This window comes from Podarcis vaucheri (genome assembly GCF_965113315.1).
Source record: "Podarcis vaucheri genome assembly, chromosome: 1".
NCBI lineage: Eukaryota > Metazoa > Chordata > Lepidosauria > Squamata > Lacertidae > Podarcis > Podarcis vaucheri.
In genome coordinates, this window is record NC_138759.1 from 48,573,535 (window position 1) to 48,581,818 (window position 8,284).

The window sequence follows — 8,284 nt, forward strand, 5'->3', positions numbered from 1 at the left end:
ATCCAATGTTTCTGAATAACAGTTGATAGGAATCAGAAAAAGGGAAAGCACCTAAGTCTTAACAGTAGGCTTCCCAGTTTGGCCACTTTGGGAAGAAGATGCTGAACTAAATTGGCCTTTCACCTGACATAGCAGGGCTTTTTAAGTTCTGATACTCTGTAATTACGCTTTCATGCATTCCCACCCTCCATCTTCCTTCTCCATTCTGTTCCATCAATCAACTAAGCTCCACCCACATTCTAAAGGTAAATCTACGGAGTGTTGCTATGGTCAGAATCATCCTCCTGCTCTAGTTAGCATGCAGCTTTATTTCCACCACCATTCCAGACCAAAAGGGATTGTCATGAATGACAGGCATTAGTACACCGCTCTAGTGAATTCTTTCACCTCTCAGGGAAAATGACTAACCGCCACACATGGCAACTGGTGCTGATCTCATGGAATGTTTTGTGTGAGACTACAGGTCAGAAACCACCACAAGGCTTTATGTATGCCTCTTACGAGGTGACCATCCCAAGAAAACTAGTCCCTAGGTATGGACAAGAACATCATGATGTCACCTACCTACTGCAGATTGAGGGGAAAGGCCATGTAGTGCATCTCAAGCAGAACAGGGGCTTTGTCACTAAACACCTCCCTGTCTTCACTTACAGTAAGGAGGGAGACCTCCAGGTGGACTATCCTTTCATCAGAGATGACTGCTTCTACCGTGGCTTTGTACAAGACAAGCCTTCCTCATGGGTCACCCTCAGCACTTGTTCAGGGGGCCTCAGGGGTCTGCTGCATTTAGAAAATGACAGCTATGAAATTCAGCCTGTGCAGAGATCTGCTACTTCTCAACATGTGGTGTATAGGTTGGAAGAAATAGAGGGTGCTGCACGTATGACATGTGGGTTAACAGAAGAAGAGCAAAGGCATCAAGAGACCATGATCCAAAAAACAGAGAATATAGTGGCTAGGGGTGCTCCAGAAGGAGGCTGGTGGACGCACACCCGTTACGCAGAGGTTGCAATTGTTGTGGATTACGAAAGATATGTGAGAATTGATAGAAATGAAACTGTTGCTGCTATGCGAGTTCTAGATGTCATTCATGTTGCTAATTCATTATATGAGCCACTTGGTGTCGTTGTGACACTTGTTGGATTGGAGATTTGGTCAGAAAAGAACCTCATTGTGATTGATAACGACATTTACACCCTGCTTTCCAATTTCAATGACTGGAGAACAAACACCCTAAATAAACATCTAGAGAATGATGCTGCTCATTTATTTGTATATAAGGGCTTTGGACGTACGCGAGGATTATCATATTTAGGAACAATCTGTTGGACTGACCGGGCATGTGGTGTTGAATCATATGTTGGTTATAGTTTGTCTGATTTTTCTAATACATTTACTCATGAATTAGGACATAATCTTGGCATGCAACATGATTCAAAATACTGTACTTGTGAACGACATGCCTGCATTATGGCTGCAGCTCAGGCAAACACTGATAAGTTTAGCAACTGCAGTTATCAGGATTATTTTGAGCTAAGGAACACTCCATGTTTGTTAATCCCACCAGAGCCTGATAAAATGTATAAACTCAAACACTGTGGTAACAAAGTAGTGGAAGATGGAGAGCAATGTGACTGTGGTTCACCAGATCAATGCAAGTTGGATCCATGTTGCCAGTCTAACTGCATGCTGCGCCCAGGTGCCACTTGTGCTTTTGGACGGTGTTGTGCTGAGTGTCAGTATCTTCCAGCTCATTATGTCTGCAGACAAGAGGTCAGCAGCTGTGATCTTCCTGAGTACTGCAATGGGACTTCCGAGTGGTGTCCTAAAGATGTTTATGTACAAGATGGCACCCCGTGTAGTGATGGTGTATACTGCTATCATGGAAATTGCACAACTCACAGCGAGCAGTGCAAAATGATCTTTGGCAAGAAAGCAACAGCTGCTTCAAAGGCTTGCTTCAATGAACTGAATGGTCGAGGGGATCGCTTTGGCAACTGTGGCCTTAGAGATGGAACCTATAAGAAATGCAGTGCTAAGAATATCCTATGTGGAAAAATCCAGTGTGAAAATGTTTATAAACTACCTTCTTTGGAGGAACACAGCACCCTAGTTAATATACCCATTGGCAATAGGAAATGCTGGAGTACAGACTACCACAGTGGAATGGAGATACCTGATATTGGAGCAGTGAGAGATGGAACTCCTTGTGGCACTGACATGATATGCATTAATAGGCAGTGCAAGAGTGTATCCCTCTTGAACTATGATTGTAATTTCACAAAGTGCCACTATAGGGGTATATGCAATACTCATAAACATTGTCATTGTGATTATGGCTGGGCCCCTCCAAACTGCCTCTCTAAAGGCTTTGGTGGCAGCATTGATAGCGGGCCTCCACCACGAGGTAACATTCTGGATCGTAGCAATCTCAGTGCAGGATTAACAGAAGTAATTGGATTTGTAGTTCTGCTACTATTGTTGTTGTTGGTCTGGATATTGATTTCAGGAACGGACTGAGACTGAAGTTCTTACATTTAAGTAGAAGAGTTTGTCAAGCACAAAAAAGAAGAAATTCTGAAATGGATCACAGAAATGAACAATTGGCAGTGTGCCAGATACAGAACAAACAATAGATTGTACTATGTAGATATACATTCAATTTGCTAAGTTTTTGATTATTTAAAAAAATATTTTCATTAAATTTTCCTCCTAGGCACTCTAGGTTGTGAAAATCTTGGTTTTCTCAACAGGGGAGAATTACGTTATATGTTGAGCCTCACTACATCCTCTGTCTTCCAGAAAGTATTCCCTCTACCCAGGGCTTTTTTTTTCATCTGCAACTCACCAAAACTTAGTTCTGGCACCTGTCAGGTGGGTGCCATTGCCATTCTTAGAGAATGAAAGAGACATTCATAGTGAGTTCTGGCCAGGGACGCGGACTTATAAAAAATATTGGGGGGGGGGGGGCCGGGAAAGCTCATGAATAATAAATAAGCTCATGAATATGCAAATAAAGTGGCGCCGCCTCCTCGTGAGCGAATAGGGGAGAGCGTGCTGCGCCTATTAATCAGCTCCAGAGCGGAAATTGGGTGGAGCTTTTGCTCGGGAGGGAGGGCAGGAGGCATGCAGCCCGACCCTGTGCATTTTGGGCTGGGGGAGGGGCGGCGATGGCGCTCTGCTGGAGGGGCGCCGAAGATTATTGGGGGGGCAGAGCCCCCCCAAACGAATTTTTGAGGGGGCTCGGGCCCCCTCAAGCCCCATGGAGTCGGCGCCTATGGTTCTGGCACCTCTTTTTCTAGAAAAAATAGCACTGCCTCTACCTCATGGATTTAGAAGCTGTGATAGTCTAAGTATTGTTGGATAACAACCCCTATTAGCCCCAGTCTGCACTGACCATGTTCAGGGATGATGGGAACCATTTCCAACAACATCTAGAGGGCCACAGGTTTTTTAATTGGGTGTATGTGTGTTAAACACTGAGCAGAATTCTAGTTCCCAAATAAGAACCCATTCTTAAGGAAGTGTGTGGATTTTTAAAGCACCCAGGGGGTCCCACCACTGAAGGAGGAATACCTTTAAATATTTTAATTATGCTATGTCCATATTTACCAAGGCAACTGAGTGACTTTCTCTGGAAATCATCTGCCTGCCTGTCAGCTGTTTCCCCTAGTTGCCTGTATGAGAAGGAAGGAGGATGGGAGCCAGTCAGGCAAGTATGTGTCTCCTGTGGCTGAGTTCCATCCCTTTCCACCAATAGTAGGCCCACCATTTCACTGCATTCCAGATCTTCTTTCCCTTCCAGGCCAATTAGAAGGGGATGAGGAGGGTGGGGATGGAGCAGCCTGCAGGGGGAACAGGCCAAGGAAAAGGAAGCAGTGTTATCAACTTACCTTGTCTTCCTTCTCCTCTCTGGTCCAAAGATTGGAGTGGGTGGCCAAGCTGCTCTCCTACCCATCAAACATTTCTCAGACAAAAGTATGGATGCTTCTGTGAAACCGTAGGAAATTGAGCCCATAAGTGCAGGAGGCAGGATTAACACAACGACCTCCTGCTTTTTCGCCTAAAAAACATTTGTAGTCTAAACTTTGCACATGGACAGTGGGAATTTATCAATTCTACAACTTCTGCTACTTGTTTTGAAAGGAATGTTAAGCTCTTGTGAGCTTCAACTATCTGTCTTTTCATTGTAAATTCAAACAAGCACATTTCTTTGCTTCTGGTGAAGTTCCCTAGAAAAAAAAATTAAACCATTAAAAATAAGTCTATGAAATCAGCTTTCTGTAACCAGAACTTACCTCCTCACAAAACACACACTTCTCCTCCCTAGCAGTTTTTAAAGCACAATAGCCATCCATCTATAGGATGCTACTTTGTTTTATAATGACTCAGGTTAAATTATTGCAAGTTCATGTTACCTCCAAAGGTGTTTAGACACATTTTGGAGTGATTTTACCGTCTTGAATTTGCTTTTCAGCTTCCTTTTTACCAGCCTCCTCTGTGGTGGACCCTACACCTTTCCCCTTACTTGAGGCGTATTTTACTGCCAGTACAGTGGTACCTTGAGTTAAGAACTTAATTTGTTCCGGAGGTCCGTTCTTAACCTGAAACTATTCTTAACCTGAGGTACCACTTTAGCTAATGGGGCCTCCCGTTGCCGGTGTGCAGCCGCTGCATGATTTCTGTTCTCATCCTGAAGTAAAGTTCTTAACCCGAGGTACTATTTCTGGGTTAGCGGTGTCTGTAACCTGAAGCATAATTTGCTCCCACAAGGTACAATGATGGCCATCAACTCGTGTGACTTTAAAACGGAGTTAGACAAAATCCATGAAGGATAAGGCATCAAAGGCTACTTGCCAAAATGGCTGGCATGCCTCAATTATTAGAGGCAGCATGTGGCTCAGTAGCACTTCCTATCACAAGTGGGGTAAACATACAGTTCCTGATTGTGGGCTTCCTAGTGGCATCTGCTTGGCCACTGAAGAAACAATATGTTGCATCAGATGGACCTTTGGCCTTATCCCGCAGGGTTTTTATTATGTTCTGTAAGTGCCTGTTCAGCTAAACCTCTCTTCCATCCATTTTCTCTACAGTGGTACCTCAGGTTACATACGCTTCAGGTTACAGACTTCGCTAACCCAGAAATAGTGCTTCAGGTTAAGAACTTTGCTTCAGGATGAGAACAGAAATTGTGCTCCGGCGGCGCGGCAGCAGCAGGAGGCCCCATTAGCTAAAGTGGTGCTTCAGGTTAAGAACAGTTTCAGGTTAAGTACGGACCTCTGGAACGAATTAAGTACTTAACCTGAGGTACCACTGTACTAAGTTCTGTGCTCAACCAAGCTCTGTCAAATTCCAAAGGTGAATATACTGACTGTTGCTACGGACATAATTCTCTTGCCTCCCAACTTGCTTGAGGTTCAAAAGAAGCTTCCCTGTGTTGAATGACATGCAAAAGTGGAGTGCTCTAGTGAATTCATTCACCCGTCAGGCAAAATGACCAATGAACTTGCCTGGCTGCTGCTGATGATCTCATGGAATGTTTTGAGTGAGAATGCAGGTCAGAAACCTCCACATGGATTTAGATATGCTTCTTATGAAGTGGTCATCCCAAGGAAACTGACCCCCCAGATATGGACTACAAGAACCCCATGATGTCACATACCTGCTGTAGACGGAGGGGAAGGTCCATGTTGTGCATCTGAGGCAGAAGAGGGGCTTCACTGCTGAACACCTCCCTGTCTTCACTTACAGTAAGGAGGGAGACCTCCAGACGGACTATCCTTTCATCAGAGACGACTGCTTCTACTGTGGCTTTGTACAAGACAAGCCTTCCTCCTGGGTCACCCTCAGCACTTGTTCAGGGGGCCTCGGGGGTCTGTTGCACTTAGAAAATGACACCTATGAAGTTGAACCTATCCAGGCGCCTGCTGCTGCTTCTCAACACGTGGTGTATAGGTTGGAAGAAAAGGAGAATGCTTTTAACATGAGGTGTGGGCTAACAAAGGAAGAGCAGAGTCATCAATTGTCCTTGATCCAAAATACAAAGAATTCAGCAGCCCCAAGTGCTGCTGCAGGAGTCTGGTGGGCACACACCCCGTTTGTGAAGCTTTCAATTGTGATAGAACATCAACTATATGTCAAGTTTAACAGAAATGAAAGTCATGTTACTATGGAAGTTTTGGATGTCATCCACACTTCAAACTCACTATATGAGCCACTTGCTGTTGAGTTGTCTATAGCTGCACTGGATATATGGTCAGCAAGGAACCCCATAAAAGTTGTTAATGATATGGATATTACACTAGAGAATTTTAATCTCTGGAAAAGAGAATCACTCACTAGGCATATACAAAATGATGCTTCTCATTTATTCATAAATAAGAATTTTGACTTTACACCTGGAAAAGCTTTCCTTGAACGATTTGCAATCAATATATGGCAATTGGTGTTGAATCATATATGGGTTTTAGTTTGTTCGAATTTTCTGTCATATTTACTCATGAATTAGGACATAATCTTGGCATGCAACATGATGGAAAATACTGTAAATGTGATCAGCCTGAATGCATTATGGCTGCATTTCACACAAACTCTGATAAGTTTAGCAATTGCAGTTACAATGAGTACTACAAGCTAAGGAACAATCCATGTTTATCAATTCCACCAGTCTCTGATAAAATGTTTAAATCTCCATACTGTGGCAACAAGGTAGTGGAAGATGGAGAACAATGTGACTGCGGTTCTCCAGTACAAAGCAAGTTGGATCCATGTTGCCAGTCTAATTGCATGCTGCGCCCAGGTACCACTTGTGCTTTTGGACAGTGTTGTGCTGAGTGTCAGTATCTTCCAGCTCATTATGTCTGCAGAGATAGGAATAGCCCCTGTGACCTCCCTGAGTACTGCAATGGAACTTCAGAGTGGTGTCCTGAAGATGTTTATGTACAAGATGGCACCCCGTGTAGTGATGGTGTATACTGCTAACATGGAAATTGCACAGCTCACAGTGGGCAGTGTAAAATGATATTTGGCAACAACTGGTGCTTCAAGGGCTTGCTTCAGTCATATGAATGGTCAAGGTGATCGTTTTGGCAACTGTGGCCTTAGACATGGAAATTATAAGAAATGCAGTGCTAAGAATATTCTGTGTGGCTGAATCCATTGTGAAAATGTTGGTGTATTACCCTCTTTGAAGGAACACAGCAGCATAATTCAAACGAAAATTAGAAACAAGATGTGTTGTAGTACAGACTATCACAGTGGACTGGAGATAGCGGATACTGGGGCAGTGAGAGGTGGCACCCCTTGTGGCAAGAACATGATGTGTATTAATGGGGAGTGCAAGAGTATATCCCTCTTGAGGAATGAATGTAATGTCACAAAGTGCCATTATAGGGGAATATGCAACAACTACCAACATTGTCATTGTGTTTCTGGCTGGGCCCCTCCTGACTGTCTAAACAAAGGTCTCGGTGGCAGCATTGACAGTGGGCCTGCTCCATGAGGGTACATTTGGAATCGTAGTGCCAGCAGAGCAGGAACTGCAGATGTACTTGGATTAGTCATTTCTGCTACTGTTGTTGGTGTTGGCCTGGGTATTTATTTCCGGAAAAGACTGAGATAGAAGTTTTCACATTTAAGTGAAAGAGTCCATCAGCACAATTAATAAGTTTGGATTCTGGAGCAAATCACAGAAAAGAGCAATGGACAACTTGCCAGATACAGAGGAATCAACAGATTCTGTTATGTAGATATATATTTGAATATTTAAGCATTTCATTATATTAAACTAACATAGAGGTTACCAAGGCATAGACTACAGAAGTGAGGCTATACCTGTCCAGATAAGGGCATAGCTGGGCTACCAGCTGAAACTGATGGAAGGCACTTCATGCCACCAAGGTCACCTGAGCCTCAAGTGACAGCAAAGGATCCAGAGGTACCCCCAAGATACGTACCTGCACCTTCAGAGGGAGTATAATCCCATCAAGAGCAGGCGATCTCCCATCCATCTGGTCTAGGGAACCACCTACTAACAGTGCCTCAGTCTTTTTTCTCTATCTTTTTTATTGAAACCTTTCGGCATACAATACAATAAAATTTAAACTAAATAAAAAAGAAAACAATGAAAAAGAAAAGAGAAGGGAGGACTAAAAAGCTCTCTACCAGAGGTAGATCTTTACCCTTGTCTCACACAAAAAGGGTGGACCTTCCCAGCTCTCACCTGGGGGCTTCCCTTTCTTCTCCCAGCCTCCCACTCTGGGAGATCTTCTCTTCCCTGCCTCTC

The 8,284-nt window shown here is 43.8% G+C and overlaps 2 pseudogenes across 2 annotated transcripts; both read left to right on the top strand.

The window, feature by feature from the left end:
- On the top strand, positions 1–2,884 carry LOC309533504 (disintegrin and metalloproteinase domain-containing protein 20 pseudogene; annotated as a pseudogene). Its single transcript has one exon. The product of its transcript is annotated as a disintegrin and metalloproteinase domain-containing protein 20 pseudogene (transcript).
- A 1,172-nt stretch (positions 2,885–4,056) lies between these two features.
- On the top strand, positions 4,057–6,578 carry LOC309534364 (disintegrin and metalloproteinase domain-containing protein 20-like; annotated as a pseudogene). The gene has a single exon. The product of its transcript is annotated as a disintegrin and metalloproteinase domain-containing protein 20-like (transcript).
- Positions 6,579–8,284: the final 1,706 nt, after the last annotated feature.